The sequence below is a fragment of the Oryctolagus cuniculus genome, chromosome 15 (assembly GCF_051225735.1).
Source record: "Oryctolagus cuniculus isolate XC-2025 breed Fujian yellow rabbit chromosome 15, ASM5122573v1, whole genome shotgun sequence".
NCBI classification, from domain to species: Eukaryota; Metazoa; Chordata; class Mammalia; order Lagomorpha; family Leporidae; genus Oryctolagus; species Oryctolagus cuniculus.
In genome coordinates, this window is record NC_142881.1 from 50,630,473 (window position 1) to 50,649,417 (window position 18,945).

The 18,945-nt window shown below is 40.7% G+C and overlaps 1 long non-coding RNA gene across 1 annotated transcript in view; it reads left to right on the forward strand.

The window, feature by feature from the left end:
* Positions 1-18,945, forward strand: part of LOC149121989 (uncharacterized) — a 473,114-nt gene that overhangs the window by 83,736 nt on the left and 370,433 nt on the right. The gene's annotated exons all lie outside the window — the stretch shown is intronic.

The following is an 18,945-nucleotide window of genomic DNA, read 5'->3' on the forward strand; positions in this document are numbered from 1 at the left end:
CTATGAAATTGAAGATGAATTGGACTGTTTGGAAATAGGACAGTTTTGGGGCATGAGCTATTTGATGTTTTATGTATAGGAAAAATTCCTTGCTACTCAATAGACTGCACATTTGGAGGTACTCTCCTGACATCTGATATGTCTTTGGAAAAAATAAAAGATGACTCATGTAGACACAGTAAACTTTGGTGGCTCCCAGTGGAGCCAAGTCCTACTCCTCTGGTTTTTAGCCTTGACTGAGAACCATAAAACATGAATATTCCTGATGCCACCACCAATTTTAAATGGCTTCACCCATTTATTTTGTATGACACTAATACAGGTCAGGGTCTTCATTTCAAGTCTGCGTAGGCCCCAACTCCATGCTTACCATCAGTGGCAATTTTGCAAAATGCATAAAACATGGCAAACACTCAATTTGTTTAATGTGTTTATGAATGAAAGACAGGTTTATAGTGCTATGAATATTGATGTCCATAGCACACAAAAGGACTTCAAAAATTCATGGAAAATAGAACTTTAAAAAGTTTATTTTGGTGCAAGGTAGTTCTGAAATCCGTGATTTTTTGTTTGTTTGTTTTCCCCCATAACATACATTTCCTGGGCTGGCACTGTGACTTAGCGGGTAAAGCTGCTGCCTATGGCACCAGCGACCCATGTGGGCACTGATTCAAGTCCCAGCTGCTCTACTTTCCATCCAGCTCCCTGCTAATGCACCTGGGAAGGCAGTGGAAGATGGCCCAAGTACTTAGTCCCCTGTACCCACATGGAAGACCAGGGAGAATCTCCTGGGTCCTGGCTTTGGACTGGCCCAGCTCTGACCATTGTGGCCATTTGGGGAATGAACCAACAGATGGAAGACCTCTCTCTCTCTGTAACTCTGCCTTTCAAATAATAAATAAATGCATACATACATATTTTTTAAAGATTTATTTATTGAAAGTCAGAGTTACACAGAGAAGGAGAGACAGAGAGAGAGAGAGAGAGTCTTCCATCTACTGGTCCACTCTCCAGTTGGTGTCAATGGCCAGAACTGTGCTGATCTGAAGCCAGGAGCCAGGAGCTTCCTCTGGGTACAGGGCCTCAAGGACTTGGGCCATCTTCCACTGCTTTCTCAAGCCATAGCAGAAAGCTGGATTGGAAGTGGAATAGCTGGGACTCGAACTGGCGCCCATATGGGATGTTGGCACTGCAGGCGGCGGCTTTACCTGTTATACCACAGCGCCAGCCCCTAAATACACATTACAAAACCATACATTTCCCACTAACTGTTGGAGTTCCCTAGTAGGCATAGAGTTTAAAATTGTTTTGCACCAAAATGAACTTATGTTTTAATTCAATTTTTCATGAACTTTATGAAATACCTTCATATGTTTTCTTGAAAACTGTGCCGTAGACTTATTTTAAAACAGATGAAATATGTATTATTTTGTTTTTTTTTAATAGACTTAGAGTTTCAGATATTTTTCACTTGTCTACAGGCATCTTACAGTTAAAGTGTGTTTCTTCCTTCTTCCTCTTTTGCAGTCTGCCAATACCCACTCCTGTTCAGGTTCCTGTTAGATGATTCATGATACACATCCCTCCCTTTTGGGTCAGAACACCAGCCTCCCTCCTGTACTGCCTCCCAATTTGGGTCATCTTAAAGTAAGAAAAGGCTTGTAAATATATTCAATTCAGCATCATAAAGAAAATAGAAAATAAATTTCACAGGTAGACAATGTCCTAAATTTTGTAACTCTATACTTAATGATTAGCAAGTATCTGTCTTAAGAAAATAAAACATTAACGGTTTGGGTAAAATCTTTTAAATGTAACAAGGTTTCTTGTTATACTTAAGACATAAAAACCAAGGTATCTATTTTCCCTTAGCACAAATAATATGTGTTGGCTAGCTGGAAATGGCTATAATTATGTGGTATACAATAAAGGGTTCCATTGATGCCAAAAACAGAAAAATGGGTGAACCAGACCAGAAATCATGTATTGGATAAACATCTTCCCAGACAAATGAATTTAGCTGATTTTTTTGAAGAAGCAGTTTCTTTTACTTTCAGTTTTATGATCTCCATGGATAGATCCAAACTCTGTATTTTTTTAGAAAAAGTGAAGTTTAAGGGTCAGTGTCACATATTTAATTGCATAAAAAATGCAAATACATGTTTAACAGAATACATTGTACTTTGGAACATTACTTTCAAGACTTTAAAGTCAAAGCAACTTAAAGTTACATTCATACAATTTGTAGGCAGAATAGGAAGCTTGTTGGTTCAGTCTCTGAATTATAACAGTGATATCTTGACATTTCTGCCTATTTATTTATATAAAAGGAACATGTATTCATGTGTTCCATATACAATTTTAAGTGTAGAATGATACTTCCCACTCCCCCTCACTCCCACCCTCCCTTCTCCTTTCTTTTTTCTTTTTCTTTTAATATTTTTGGTGACATACTTTGAATTTATTTTATAATCACAAGCTTAGTCTTCCACTAAATAATTCCACTAAAAAATTCAACAAATAGTCAGAAGAAAGACCGACTTTTTCTTGGGATAATAGACAAGGGCTATAAATAATAATCAAATCTCAAGATTTAGCTTGTTTTTAACCTCTCAGAGAAGAGAAAATGTAATCCTTTTGTTGGAAGAAGTATAATTATAATTTTTGAAAAATATTCATCTTGGATTCAATATATATATGTCTTTAAATTTTTTAAAATTGAGATGACTTATTTTTTCTTAAAAGACAAAGTAGAAAATATAGATAAGCAAAAACATTTTTAAATCTATAATTTCATCCACCCAGAGATAACCACTGTTAATGTCAATACATATACATCAAACCTCTTGTTCCCCCACACTTTTACAATCAAGAACTAAAAAAAAAAAATGTGTACTTATACCACAAATAGTTTTCTGAAAGCTGACTTACAACTTCATGATATATATTATAGACATTTTCTATGCCACTCCATGGAAACTTGGACATTTCCTATTAAAGCACAGGACCCTGGAATTCCCAGATACTTAGCAGCTTTGGGGACATCTAGTTACTGAACGCTGGACATGTACATAAGCACTGAGTTGTATTCAAAGCCATTTTCTGAGCTCTGGGTCTGGATAAGTGGGAGCTGGCTGTCTCGTAATGTGTTGTGCTCAAAGGTTGACATAAGACAGTAGATGGGCTGGCGCCGGCACCCCGGGTTCTAGTCCCAGTTGGGGCGCCGGATTCTGTCCCGGTTGCCCCTCTTCCAGGCCAGCTCTCTGCTGTGGCCAGGGAGTGCAGTGGAGGATGGCCCAAGTGTTGGGCCCTGCACCCGCATGGGAGGCCAGGAGAAGTACCTGACTCCTGCCATCGGATCAGCGCGGTGCGCCAGCTACAGTGCGCCGGCCGCGGCAGCCATTGGAGGGTGAACCAACGGCAAAAGGAAGACCTTTCTCTCTGTCTCTCTCTCTCACTGTCCACTCTGCCTGTCAAAAAAAAAAAAAAAAAAAAAAGAGAGAGAGAGAGAGAGTAGATGACGTCCTCTTTGACCATTTGAGGTCTGACTAAACTCCAGCTCTGCTAAGTGAGGATGTGCTTGATGAAATACAAGTGAGAATTTCTTGTAAATGATAGAATTGGGTATTTTTATTTTTTAAGATTTTGTTAAGATGTTTATTTATTTGACAGTTTAAGATGTTTATTTATTTGACAGAGAGAGAAAGAGAAAGAGAAAGAGAAAGAGAGAGAGAGAGAGAGAGAGAGAGAGAGAGAGAGAGAGAATGAGATCTTCTATCTGCTGGTTCACTTCCCAGATGGCCACAATGGTCAGGGTTGGTCTAAGCTGAAGCCAGGAGTCAGGAGCTTCTAGGTCTCCCATGTGGGTGGCAGAGATCCAAACATTTGGGACATCTTCCGATGCTTTTTCCAGCCTACTTGTGGGGAGCTGGACTGGAAGTGGAGCAGCTGGGACTTTAACTGGCACCTATATGGGATGCTGGTGTTGTAGGCAGGGACTTTATCCCCTGTACCACATCACTAGTCCTTTAATTACTGTTGTAAAGATTTTCCATTCCATTTTTTTCAGTGTTTTCTCTTAGTGTTATGGTTCTTTTGTCTGTATTTTCCTCTCTTGCTGTCTTTCCTTGCGTTTTGTGGATTTTTTGTATTGATATGCTTTGATCCTTTCTCTTTTGTGTAACTTCTGTAGATATTTTTTGAGTGTGTTTACCTGGTGATTGACATAAAATATAGTTATAACCATCTATTTTAATCTCATCAAAGCTTATTTGATTAGATACAAAAACTCCATGTTAAATTCTCCTCCCAATACAATTACAACAATAATATTGTTGTCATAATATACATTTGTTCATATTGTTTATCTTTTAACACATTATATTGTCATTTTTGCCTTTTACATTTTATACTACAGTTAAAAGTGTTTTCTTGCCATTTTTGCAGTAATGCAATATTCTGTATCTATACAGCTATTTTTACCAATGAGTTTTAAGCTTTTTTTAAAAAATTATTTATTTTATTATTTGAAAAGCAGAGTTACAAAGAGAGAGGGAGAGACAGAGATAGGTCTCCCATCTGCTGGTTATCTCCCCAAATAGTTGCAGTAGCCTGGGCTGGGCCAGGACAAAGCCAGGAACCCGAAACTCCATTCAGGCACTAGAGCTATCTGATGTTTTCCCAGACACATTATCAGGGAGCTGGATGGGAACTGGAGCTGCCAGGACTTGAACCGGGGCTCACACGGGATGTTGCCATTGCAGATGGCAGCATAACTCACTGCACCAAAACATCGGCCCCAGATTTCATGCTTTCTTATGCTGTTATGTTGCTGTTTCACATCCTTTTGTTTCAACTTCAAGAACTTCCTTTACCATTTTTTAAAGTTTTATTTATTTGAAAGGCAGAATGACACTGAGAGAGAGAAAAAGAGAGAGAGACAGAGAACAAAAGATGTTTTGTCCACCCTCTGGTTCACTTCCTAAATGCCCACAACAGCTAGGTCTGGGCCAGGCCAAGACCAGGAACCAGAACTACAGGTAAGTGGCAGAAACCTGTCTACTTAGGCCATCACCTGTGCCTCCCTGTGCATTAATGGGAAGCTGGATAGGAAGTGGAGGCAGGACTGTGTCTCAGGCTCACCTGGCCCAGGCTGTGGGTATCCCAAGTGGTGACTTAACCCATAGTGCCATATCGCCCACCCTCTTTTAGCATTCCCTGTAAGGCAGTCTGGTGATGATGAGCTCTCTCTGGGGAGTTCGTTTGTCTGGAAAATCCTTTTATTTGTTTATTTAGTTTAAAGATCTTAATTGACTTTTATTTGCAGTCCTAGAATCCAGCAACACTACATTCAATAAAATAGAGTAAGTGTTCCATTCAGCTGAGCAGAAGAGATGGGTTTTATGGACAGAGAAGGGCTGAAGAAAGAAGGAACAAACAACTCAGAGTAGATTGGTCCTTTCAGAGTGACATTTCTTGTAAGGCAGGAACAGGGAAGCAGAAACATTAAGAACCAAAACTGATGGGTAAACACTGAGTTACTTGAGGTTATTTTTTTGTAATAATTGGGGTGGAGGAAACTTAATTATCATGCTGCAACTGGACAATATGGGGATTTGTTTCTCATTTCTGTTTTCTGATTTGGTGATGTGGAACTTTAGAATGAATGACTCCACTGGGCTTAGTAGAGTGGACCTTGTGCAAGAGCTCAGTGCAAACCAATGGCATCCTGTGGTTTGTATTTAACACAGAAGGCAAGGAGTTCAGAACTCCCATGTTCTCTCTGGTAGCACCAGCTTTAGAAATCCTCACATGTTCAGCCATTTGGAAGGTCCCCAAACTCAGTCCTTTTGGGGTTTTCATGAAAGGTTCATTATGTACACGTGATTGGTTAAATCATCAGACACTGGTGATCAACTTGATCTTCAGCTACTCTCTCCTTTCTAGAGACTATGGAGTGGAGTTGAAAGTTCTAGCCATGCCTTTGTCTTGTGACTAGCCCCCATTTTGAAGCTACTTAGGAGCTTCCAGCCACCACTAAAGTTATTAGCAACCCAGAAGACACTCCACTTTGGAAATTTCAAGGGTTTTAGGAACTGTATCCCAGGAAACTTGGCATAGCACTGTCTATCCCTGGTCTTTGAACACAAATTTCTCACATCAAAAGGATCTACAGCTCAAAAGGATCTATAGCACATTACCAGAATCCCATTCATTAGTAATTAGATCAGTCCATCATCATATTATGTGCAGATGTCTCCTACTAGGGCCTGTAGGCTTGCATTCAATTTCATCAGGTTCTAAAAGCAGAGGCAGTCTCTCGCAGACACACACTTATATTCTCTCTGCTGCCTGCAGGCGTAACTGAGCTAAGAGGGGATGCTGTTTGAGGTATTAATGATACTGAATGTTCCTCACTTCCTAGCCCATTTATGAACTTCTTTTTCCTCCTTTTTCTCTTCACTATGTTGCAAGCAACAGTCCTAATCTAGCGAGTGCCTCTCCCTGCATCCATTCCTTTTAGGATAGGGTAAGCTTATCTAGATGCAAAACTAGTGGAATATTTCTACCAGCAGCCAATATAACTGCATTCACTGCTCACCCCAATTTTGCCAGATGGGATGAAGCACAACCCGTCCCCAGCAGGCCCTTAGAAATTCTGACAGGCTTAAAAATACAGTTAGAGTTTCTTGCTTCGAAATCATCTCTGCTCCTAGCTCTTTTAGGTACAGTTTTCATCCTAGGATCACTGCATTAGGTAGAGGAGAAAAGTTGAAATGCTATGGGGAAGAATGAATTTGAAAGAAGTATACTAATTATACTAACATACACCTCTCTTAGCAAGAATTGCAGTTGGTAAATGAAAACAGTGGCCTCCCCACCCCCTCTTACCTAGATCCACTAAAAAAAAAAAAAAGAGGGAAATCTAGAATGACCATGGTGAGTGTGAACACACCCATGAGTTGTAAAGCCCATCCTTCAAGCTTTTATTTCACTTGTTTCGTTTTTCAAAATTTTTATTAAAATTTTTGAAATGCCTTCCTATTTTACTGGCCTTTTAGTATACTTTGATACAATATCAAAGTTGGAAGTAGTTGATTTTTAAAAATTAAGTTTCAGTATGGGATCTGAAACTGTATCAATAAAAGCTTTTATATTTTATAACATTAGGATCCACCAATGTATCTTGAGCTTTAACTATTTTGCCCGTGGACAATTTTGTAGTATCTTGCATTGATAATTTGAAAATAGTTGTTTGCTGAATTATACAGATCTTCAAAATTTCAGCTCATTTATCCCCTTGTTTAGATAACCTTCTTTTTAAAGATTTATTTATTTATTTGGAAGGCAGAGTTACAGAGAGGCAGAGGCAGAGGCGGGGGTGGGGGAGAGAGAGAGAGAGAAAGAGAAAGAGTCTTCTGTCTGCTGATTCACTCCCCAGATGGTCGCTATGGCCAGAGCTGGGCTGATCCGAAGCCAGGCGCTTCCTCCAGGTTTCCCACGTGGGTGTAGGACCCAAGGACTTGGACCATCTTCCACTGCTTTCAAAGGCCATAGTAGAGAGCTGGATCAGAAGTGGAGCAGCTGGGTCTCAGACCAGAGCCCATATGGGATGCTGGCGCTGCAGATGACGGCTTTACCTGCTATGCCACAGAGCCAGCCTATCAACTGGTCTTTTATTTGCTTGTTCTACTCACCTGTCAAGCTATACTGTTGAAGAGAATATCTCTCTCTGCCCATTGCTAGACATTGTGGGCTGCAAGGTGTGCTCCTTGGTCTGAAGAAATGACAGTTGGCCCTGCACATCCATGCACTATCTTATGTCCTTGATTTTTCTATAACACTCTGTGTATTTACATCTTGCACTGAGTAAATGATACATAATTTAGTCAAGACCCATTTGCAGGGGCTACAAGCATCAGTTTCATTTACCAACTGTGTTCTGGGTCTTCCCACCAGAGATCTGCTGCAGAGCCTTCAGCAATTTTTGTCTGTTACTGTGAGATAGAAGAGCTCTTTTTGGTAGTATGTACATGGAAATGTGCAAAAGGAGCATATCTAGAATCATCCCATTCCTGCACTGCTGAATATCCCCTTATCCACTCATTTCATGGTCTTAAGTAAGTACTTGGGGATATCTGCTTGTTGATTCCAGTCACATCTGAACTGGAAGGGAGTTCTGACTGGGGTCAACATATCCTGCATTAACACACCCCTCAAATTTCCACAGGGCTCTGCCCCATAAGGGGATCCCTTTAACAGGCCATGTTTCCATTGCTTCTCCACCTGACCATGTGCACAGGGCACTGGACATGGCCTAGGAGTCAGTAAAAAGCGAAACATAGGAGCATTTCCCCCTGTTCTGTCCTTTCATGTTGCTAGAGCAGTATGCAATTTAACACATCAAGCTGACTTGAGGCATCTTTCCGATTGGGATGCTGTCCGGTCACCTTGGAACTGCTATCCTCACGTCAAGCAGCTCTTTGTTGGTCAGTTGAGAACTATTTACAGGGCACTGTCCACGAGATGACAGAATCCAGCAATTCCTCACATAGTTCCAGAGTCCGTGCTAAGGGACAGGAAGCTCCCTGCTCCTGAGTAGTTGCTCCCATTCCCTGGGGAGCATGATCCTTATAGAGACTATTTTCACTTTGTCATGGACTCTGTGGGTCCGGCCATCCCCACTAGACTGCTCCTCTGGCATCATGGGTATTTCATGTTTTAAGATCATTTTATGTCCTTAACTCATGAGGGTTGCTTCAATTAGTGCCCCATAGCAAGATACTCCATGCTCTCAGATGAAAATTCTCTAGCCCAAACTCCCAGGGGTCATTGCTGGAGGGAATCACAGACTTGGACCATACAAACCACTCTGTGTTCCACATAGGACATCAGGCAGAGAATGTGTTCCTGTTAGGGCTCAAGCTGCTAGTCTTCACTGTCTGAGCTCCGGGAATCTTCCTGATTCCAGTTTAGCATGCTTGATTAATAGTGACTGAAGGGTGGACTCACATCACTTCTGTTTTATAATATGAGATAGGGGAAACATTCCCCCAGCAGATAAAATATCTGTTCGCATAATACAATTGGGTAAAAGAGACACAACCACTGTTCAAATATACAGACTCTTCTATAAACTTTTACTTTAATTCCATCAGCTTACTTTCCCAACTGTAGCCTTCAAGGTCTTTATTGTCAGGTTTTGGTTTACAATACTAGGCAGGGGAAGTGTCACTCAGCCAGACATAATATCCATTCCCATAAAACACAGCGGAGGTGAAGGAAGTTTCCGCTCGCCTGTGAAGTCTGCAGTCAGCTGAACTAAACTGGCAACAGACCGATTGACAAGAGAAAAGTATTTAAGTTATGTAGATGCACATGGGAGTCTCACAGAACAATACAAGAAGGACATTTGGCCAGACAGTTTTGCCAGGTTTAGTGTTCTTTCTTGGCATTTTTTTTTCTGTCAATACTTTCAATATATGCATATCAATCACATCATTTCGGCCAGTAAGGTTTCTCCTGAAAATCCCATTAATGGTCTTAAAGCCAACTCAATCTTAAGAAGAAGAACAGAGCTAGAGGCATCACACTTCTTTTTTTTTTATTACTTATTTATTTATTTGAAAGTCAGAGTTACAGAGAGAGGAGAGGCAGAGAGAGAGAGAGAGAGAGAGAGAAAGATGGAGAGACAGAGAGAGAAAGGTCCTCCATCTGTTGGTTCACTCCCCAAAGGTTGCAATGGCCAGAGCTCTGCCAATCCAAAGCCAGAGCCAGGAGCTTCCTCTAGGTCCCCCACATGAGTGTAGGGGCCCAAGTACTTGAGCCATCCGATTCTTTCCCAGGTGCATTAGCAGGGACCTGGATCAGAAATGGAGCAGCTGGGACTCACCAGCGCCTATATGGGATGCTGGCTCTTTACAGGCTGGGGTTTTAAGCTGCTGCGTCACAGTGCCAGCCCCACCATGGTTTATTCTCAATATGAATTTTCCATGAACTTTTTGAAGACTCCCTTGTATTGTATTGTATGCTTAATAATTTAAGAGGGGAGACCCCCTATTAAATGTTATAGTGATAAAATAAAACTCAGTAAGAGAAAAAAATCCCAATTATAAATGTGACCCCCATTTGCAATCTCAGCTTGCCAAAGGACAACCAGGCATCTCATTTCCCTGATTATGAATTATACATTCACAAATCAAATAAGAACATGAGAAAACATATTAGTTGTTTTTTAGTGGAAATAATTTAATAAAGAAAATTGATTCAGTAGTATTGGATTTAAAGGGCCAAAGAGGGACATTAAAGTAATGCAGACAAAAACTTGCAGGGAGCAACCATGTCCCCTATGGTTGGGGGAACAAATGAAAGGTGTGGGCCTGTCTGGTGTGGGCATGTGAGGCTGGACCTAAGCCCTCTGTAGAGGGCTGATGTTTAGCACAGCAGTGAAGACACTGCTTGGGATGCTCAGTGTGCCTGGTTTGAATCCCAGCTCCTCGACTTGTGACCCAGCTTCCTGCTAACATGCATCCTGGGAGGCAGCAGGTAATGGTTCAAGTGCATGGGTCACTGCCACCCATGCAGGATACCTGGACTGAGTGCTGGGCGCCTGGCTTTGGCCTGGTCCGGTCCCAGCCATTGCAGGCATTTGGGGAATGAACTCATGGATGGAAGATCTCTGTCTCTCTGTCCTTTAAATAAAATAAAATTAAAAAAAGGGCTTCCACAGAGCGGGTGGTACCACCTGTACCACCTGCTGCTGTTACCTCTGAGAGCATGTGATGGGACTGGTTCTGGCACTTATGGAAGAAGCTAGACTGGAATTAAATTTGCCCGTGGGTTGAAAGGATTCTTCAGGGGCTGTGATGGCAAGAGCAAGAAGCACAAGGAAAGGAGCAAGCCCCTTCTTCCTCCTCTGGCCTTCCTGTCCCCTTCCCTTGCTTCATTTACAGAACCTAGCAAAGTGCTCTTGCAAAAGAGAAATGGCCATGTGCAGAGCTGCAGCCCCAGCATCAGCAACTAGTACAAGTGTATATAGGCAGAAGGTGGTTTATAGCTGAGACAAATAGCTTACTCCAGCACCGAGAGAGCTCGCACACAAATGTGATTCCCATGTTGTAGTCATGCAATGCTGAGAGATCTGCCCATTCTTGTATCTCTGGCTACGAGTTAGTAATTCACAATTTATGAAAACATAAATTGTTAAAGTAAGTAAGGAAAAATTCATGGTAGTTGAATTCCCCACTAATCTGTGAGTCAATTCAACTGATTTGTCAACAGATGAATAACAGTTTTTCTGAAGTTATGAAACAACTCATTGGGGTAGGTGTTGTGATGCACAGGTTAAGCTATAGCTTGGGGCAAACTTGTTCCATACTGGAGTGCCTGGGATCAAGTTCTGCCTCTGCTTCAGATCGTTTCTGATACCCTGGGAGGTAGCAGATGATGGCTCAAGTATTTGGGTCCCTGCCACCCATGTGGAGCTTTTGGCTCCTATATTTAGCCTGGCTCAGCCTTGCTGTTGTGGCCATTTGAGGAGTGAACCAGTGGATGAAAGAGCTCTGTCTAATCTTTCTCTATGTTGCTCTGCCTTTCAAATACACAAAATAAATAAACTTTAAAAACATATTGATGGAAAAACTTGAAGAAATTTATATATCAATTCAATGTTCTTAAGTAAATTGAGTAAGGGTTGCATTGTGTAGCATGAGAGTCCGCTTTATCCCAACTGTGCATCCTGCCAGACATTTAGAACCAGCAGCAAGCTGATAGTAAATGACTGTAAAGTGTGGATAGACACTACATACCAGGGCCTCTCTTTCTCTGCTTATGTTATTTAATTCTGTCCTTGAAGTGACTCTTCTCCTCTATGAACATAATCATGCCCAAACCATGTGTATGTGTCAAAGCCACTAGTCACTTGAGAGAAAAGTAGGAAGAAGATTACATAGGTTATTTTGTATTTGAGCAGAATTCCTGACTACTTTATTTTTTATTCATTTTTGTTGACAAGTAGAATATTAATTCATTTACTTGAGTGCCTTCAGTATATCAACTATGCTGACTGCTGGGGGTATTAATGTCAAAATAAATGAGATAGATCCTGCTTTTTTGGTTAACATTTAACTTTTTTTGGATTACTTTTTGTTTTTAATTTTTATTAATATGAGAACAGATTTCATGTATTTCAGAGGTATAGTTCTAAAAAGACAACCATACTTTCCTCCCTCTCTCAATCCCCAATTCCTTTCTTTCTTTTTTTCTTTAATTTTTGCAAAAACATCATTTCAATCCACTCTGTAATCACAGATTTCGATTACCACTAACCATAATATTCAACAAGTAAGACATAAAAAGACCACAGTTCCACAGGAACAAACAAGGCCTAAAATCAACAGGCTGGCGCAGCGGCTCACTAGGCTAATCCTCCGCCTAGCGGTGCCGGCACACCGGGTTCTAGTCCCGGTCGGGGCGCCGGATTCTGTCCCGGTTGCCCCTCTTCCAGGCCAGCTCTCTGCTGTGGCCAGGGAGTGCGGTGGAGGATGGCCCAGGTGGTTGGGCCCTGCACCCCATGGGAGACCAGGAAAAGCACCTGGCTCCTGGCTCCTGCCACCGACCGGATCAGCGCGGTGCGCCGGCCGCAGCGCGCCTCCGCGGCGGCCATTGGAGGGTGAACCAACGGCAAAGGAAGACCTTTCTCTCTGTCTCTCTCTCTCACTGTCCACTCTGCCTGTCAAAAAAAAAAAAAAAAAAATCAACAGACAAATTACAAGATGTCCATCTAATTCCTATATATTTCTAATGCCCTATATTAACTACCACATACCAGAGAAAACATAAGCTATTTGTCTTTTTTGGATTGTTTTATTTCACTAAGCACAATCATTTCCAGTTGTATTCATTGTATTGCTGGAGATAGGATTTCGTTATGTTTATTACTGAGTAGTATATATAAGCCATGTTTTCTTTAACCTGTCATCAGCTGATGGACATCTCGGTTGATTCCATATCTTAGCTATTGTGAATTGTGCTGCAGTGACCATGCGGTACCGATGATGCTTTCATATGCTGATTTGATTTTGCTTGGGTGAATTCCCAGGAGTGGGATGGCTGGGTCATGTGGTAGATCTGTTTTCAGGCTTCTGAATCATCTCTGTGCTGTATTCCATAATGGTTTTACTAGTTTACATTCCCATCAATAGAATATTAGGGTGTCTTTTCCCCCACATCCTCACCAGCATTTGTTACTTTTTAATTTTTGGATGATAGCCATTCTAACTCAGGTGAGGTGCAGCCTCATTGTGGTTTTGATTTCCCTGATGGCTAGTGTTCCTGAGCGTTTTTTTCATATGTCCATTGGCCGTTTGTATTTCATCCTTTGAAAAAAGGCCTGTTTGTGTCCTCTGCCCATTTTATAACTGGATTGTTTGTTTTGTGGCTGTTGAGTTTCTTGAAGTCTTTATAGATCCTGTATACTAATCCTTTATCCATTGCACAGTTTGATTCAGTCAGTTGCCTCTTTAGTTTGTTGAGTATTTCCTTTCTAGTGTGGAGCTTTCTTAGCTTGATGTAATCCCATTTGTCAATTTTTGCTTTTATTGCCTATGCTTCTGGGGTCTTTTTCAAGAAGTCTTTGCCTCTGTCGATGTCAATGAGCTTCATCAATGTTTTCCTCTAGTAATTTCATGGTATCAGGTCACAGATTTATATCTTTGATCAATTTTCAGTTGAGTCTTATAGAAGTTGTAAGGTGGGAGTCTTGTTTTATACTTCTGAATGCTAAGATCCAATTTTACCAACACCATTTGTTGAGGAGACTGCCCTTTCTCCACGTGCTGATTTTAGCTCACTTGTCAATTATTAGTTGATTGAAGCTGTGTAGATTAATTTCTGGAGTTTCTATGCTGTTCTGTTTGTCCACATGCCTATTTTTGTGTGAGTAACAGGCTGTTTGGATTATAACTGCCCTGTAGTATGTCTTGAAATCTGGTATTGTACTGCATCTAGCTTTGTTTTTGTTCTTTAAGAACATTTTAGTTATTTGGGATCTCTTGTGCTTCCATATGAATTTTAGTATTTTTTTCCAGATCTGAGAAGAATATTTTTGGTATTTTGATTCAGATTGCATTGAATTTATAAATTGCTTTGGGTAGTATGGACATTTTGATGATATTAATTCTTTATCCATGAACATGGAAGATTTTTCCAGTTTTTTTTTTTTTTGGTGTCTTCTTCTATTCCTTTAATGTTTTTTAATTTTCATTGTAGAGATCTTTCACATCCTTGTTTAAATTTATTCCAAGGTATTTACTTTTTTTTGTAGCTGTTGTGAATAATACTGATCTTACAAGTTTTTTCTCAGACTTGGCTTTGTTTGTATACACAAAGGCTACTGATTTTTGTGTGTTCATTTTATTTTTAATTTTTTTAAAAGATTTTATTTATTTACTTGAGAGGTAGAGTTACAGACAGTGAGATGGAGAGACAGAGAGAAAGGTTTTCCTTCTGTTGGTTCACTCCCCAAATGGCTGCAATGGCTGGAACTGCACTGATCCGAAGCCAGGAGCCAGGAGCTTCTTCCAGGTCTCCCATGTGGGTGCAGGGGTCCAAGAACTTGGGTCATCTTCTGCTTTTCCAGGCCATAGCAGAGAGCTGGACTGGAAGAGGAGCAGCCGGGACTAGAACCGGTGCCCATGTGGGATGCTGGTGCTGCAGGTAGAGGATTAACCTACTGTGCCACAGCATTGGCCCCGTTGTGTGTTCATTTTAAATCCTGCAACTTTGCCAGACTTTCAGTCTCTTACTGAAGACAATATACAGGATCATGTCATCTGCAAACACAGATAATTTGACTAACTCATTTCCACTTGTATCCCTTTATTTTTCTTGCCTAATGACTCTGTCTAAAACTTTGAGAACTATATTGAATAGCAATAATGAAAGTGGGCGTCTTTGCCTGGTTCTGGATCTTAGTGGAAATGCTTCCAACTTTTCCCTATTCATTGTGAGGCTGGCTGTAGGTTTGTCAAAAATTGCCTTAATTGTGTTGGGGAATGTTCCTTCTATACCCATTTTTTTTTTTTTTATCATGAAAGGATGGTATATTTTATCAAAGGTAGACCCTGCTCTCAAGGGTCTTATGGGGAGCGGCATTGTGGCATACAGGTAAAGCTGATGCCTGCGACACTGGTACCTCATCTGGGCCCTGGTTTGGTTGCTGGCTGCTCCAATTCCTATCTGGCTCTTGGCTAATGGCCTGGGAAAAACAGCAGAAGATGGCTCAAGTGCTTTGGTCCCTGAACCCACTTGGGAGACCTAGATGAAACTCCAGGATCCTGGCTTCGGCCTGGCCCAGCCATGGCCATTGCTGTCATCTGGGGAGTGAATCAGCAGATGGAAGATCTCTCTCTCTCTTTTTATTCTGCCTCTCCCCTTTTCTTTGTAACTCTTTCAAATTAAATAAATAAATTTTTAAAAAGGGGGAGCATATGATTTAATAGATAAAGATGGGTATATATATAAAATGCATGAATTTTCAGAGGTGCCTTGATAAAGTCAGTTAGACCAAGAAGATAATATTCTCCCTTTGGGATGGGAGATGCCTAGGAGTTCCCACTGAGGAAATGACTCTTGAGACTTAGAACTGAGTAAATACATATTCAGCATTCAGTATCATATGTAAATAGCCTCCATTGATCATTCTTTTTTCCATGCTCCTTGTTTTAAAAAGGTTCAGGTCTTGTTTATGGAAATGTTATAGATATTCAATCAGTGGAAGGGTAAGAAAGAAAACACTGTGGCATAAAGACCAAAAGAAAGAACAAATTTAGAAATATGAAGATCTTGGCTAAGAAGAGAAAGTTTTTCTGTTGTTGGTTTAGTAATTTCCCATACTCAATTTGTTGGCATTGGGGAAAAAAAACACCAAAGACAGCCTTTGGTATATCTGAAATTGAAATTTTACAATATACTATTTCCTCTGCAGTTGAACCAGTCACATGTACTTTTTGAATGTTATTTTAGCCATTTTGCCTTTGGCCTTGTAAAATGCAAATTATGCTATGCAGGAACAATTTTAATATAGAAATTAAATCCAGATTCCATTTGTTTTTACCAACTCCCACTGTAATCAGAGGATATTGAGCTGCATAACTGTTGGTGGAATTTCGTTTAGAGTTAAAATATTGCAGGAACTAAAGATAGTTGAGGGAGAAAGTCAATCACAAATATGTGGGATTTTTGAACAATTTACTTGAACATTGGTTGAAGGATGGGTCTAGAAGTTTTCCTATTGATTTTCAAGAGCAAAAATATAATTAAAGGATTTAATTTTCCTCTTAATTAAAAAATATAATTGAGTACTTTATTACTTCAAGGAAAGATACATTGCAAGTAGTGAGTATATTTCATTATAATTTGAGATCTAGCCTATAAGACCTAGTGAAAGTGACTATATCTGGACGCTGATTAAGTTTTGTTGGAATGAGAATTTAAAAGTGATGTTCAGGCCAGCGCCGTGGCTCAATAGGCTAATCCTCCACCTGCGGCGCCGGCACACCGGGTTCTAGTCCCGGTCGGGGTGCCGGATTCTGTCCTGGTTGCCCCTCTTCCAGGCCAGCTCTCTGCTGTGGCCAGGGAGTGCAGTGGAGGATGGCCCAAGTCCTTGGGCCCTGCACCCCATGGGAGACCAGGATAAACACCTGGCTCCTGCCTTCAGATCAGCGCAGTGCACCGGCCACAGCGCGCTGACCGCGGCGGCCATTGGAGGGTGAACCAATGGCAAATGAAGACCTTTCTCTCTCTCTCTCTCACTGTCCACTCTGCCTGTCCAAAAAAAAAAAAAAATTGATGTTCAGACTGCGTTTGGCCTAGCAGTTAAGATGCCTGTGTCCCACACAGGATACCTGGGTTCGATTCCAGATTCTGGCTTCTGTTTCCTACTTTCTACTAATATAGATCCTGGAAGGCAGAAGTTTTGGATGAAGCTATTGGGTTCTTGTCACTCACATGAGAGACCTGGATTGACTTCCTGGCTCCCAGCTTTGGTCCTGTCCAGTCTTGTTCATTTCAGAAGATGGTCAGTAGATGGAATCTCTCTTTTTCTTTATCTGTTTCTCTCTCTCTCTCTCTCTCTCTGCCTCTCAAATAAATAAAACTTACCTGAAATTTCATCATCATAATGACAATACAGAGCTTTTGAAAGGCAGAAGACCTGGGACAATTCTTACAGACATTCTTACCACTGATTTCTCTTAAAGGAAAAATAAAAAGATCTTGCTAAACATTGGGCTCATCACTATATATGGTCTTGTTAGTTATCGTGTTTCCTTTCTTCTTTCTCTCTTTTGATTTGTTCACTTTTTATATACTCAATTAATTTTCGTCCTTTTTTTGGTTGTGCCATATCTGCATTGTCAGTTTGTATGATGTTATATACTATACTGTGTTCTTTAAAACCATAATTCAGGCTTAGTTCGACTGGCAATGTATATTTAATGTTCAGTCCTTATGTTGGAGAGCCACCAAATCGTTTTGTATGATGATAACTTTCAACAGGTTTTTAAAAAGAAAATTCTGTAAGAAGAATTAATGAGGAATAGTATTTCCTGTGTATGTTCATTTCAGCTTATCTCTATCCTTTTCTATCAGTAGGAGTTTGGGTGGATTTAAATCTTTGGTCTGGAATTTTCCTTATTTTTTTCTTGAATACTTTAATTTTCTTCTTTTTGAACACCTTAAATACATTAATCCTTTGTTTATGGCATAAAGTGTTGGTGTTGAAAAGTCCAATAACAATTTTTAAAAATTTTTTTAAAGACTTATTTATTTATTTGAAAGTCAGACTTATGCAGAGAGGGCAGAAGAGGCAGAGGAGAGAGAGAGAGAGGTCTTTCATCAGCCGGTTCACACCCCAATTGACTGCAACGGCCCAAGCTGCACTGATCTGAAGCCATGAGCCAGGAGCTTCTTTTGGGTCTTCCCACACAGGTACAGGCACCCTAGTACTTGGACTATCTTCCACTGCTTTCTCAAGCCATAGCCGGGAGCTGGATTGGAAGAGGAGCAACTGGGACTTGAACCAGTGTCCACATGGCCATATGTGGCAGCTTTATCCACTATGCCACAGCGCCGGCCCCCACAATCTTTTTATTTTTTTGCTTGGTAGCACTAAGAATTTTTTTTCTTATTGATTAAAGCACCATACTTTTTATTAGAATATGTCTCAGAGTGAGCTATAATGGATTGATTTTACTTTAAAATCATTTAGTGATATATAATGTTTGCCCTGCCCCATTGCTTTGCTTTCTTCTTCAGAGACCCTAGTTATGTGCAACTTCCTCCCTTCTCTGCCACCAAGTTCTATGTCTCTCACGTTCTCTAAAATTTCTTTAAAAATATTTTTCTTGGCCGGTGCCGCGGCTCACTTGATTAATCCTCCGCCTGTGGTGCCGGCACCCCAGGTTCTAGTCCCGGTTGGAGCGCCGGATTCTGTCCTGGTTGCTCCTCTTCCAGTTCAGCTCTCTGCTGTGGCCCAGGAAGGCAGTGGAGGATGGCCCAAGTGCTTGGGCCCTGCACCCCATGGAAGATCAGGAGAAGCACCTGGTTCCTGGCTTCGGATCAGTGTGGTGCGCCAACCGCAGCACACTGGCTGCGGTGGCCATTGGAGGGTGAACCAACAGCAAAGGAAGACCTTTCTCTCTGTCTCTCTCTCTCTCTCACTGTCCACTCTGCCTGTCAAAAAATATTTTTCTTTTTTTTTTTGTCAAAAACTTTTTCTCCTTTTCATCTTTTATTTGTCTTAGAATATTGTCCATTGAGTTTATTTGCTCTTTTATTTCTTCTAAATTAGTGTTGATTTAAAGACATCTAATTCTTTCCCAAGTTCTTTATCTTTTCTTTTCTTTTTTTTTTTTTTTTTTTTAAGGGAAAGAGTTTATTGGGGGA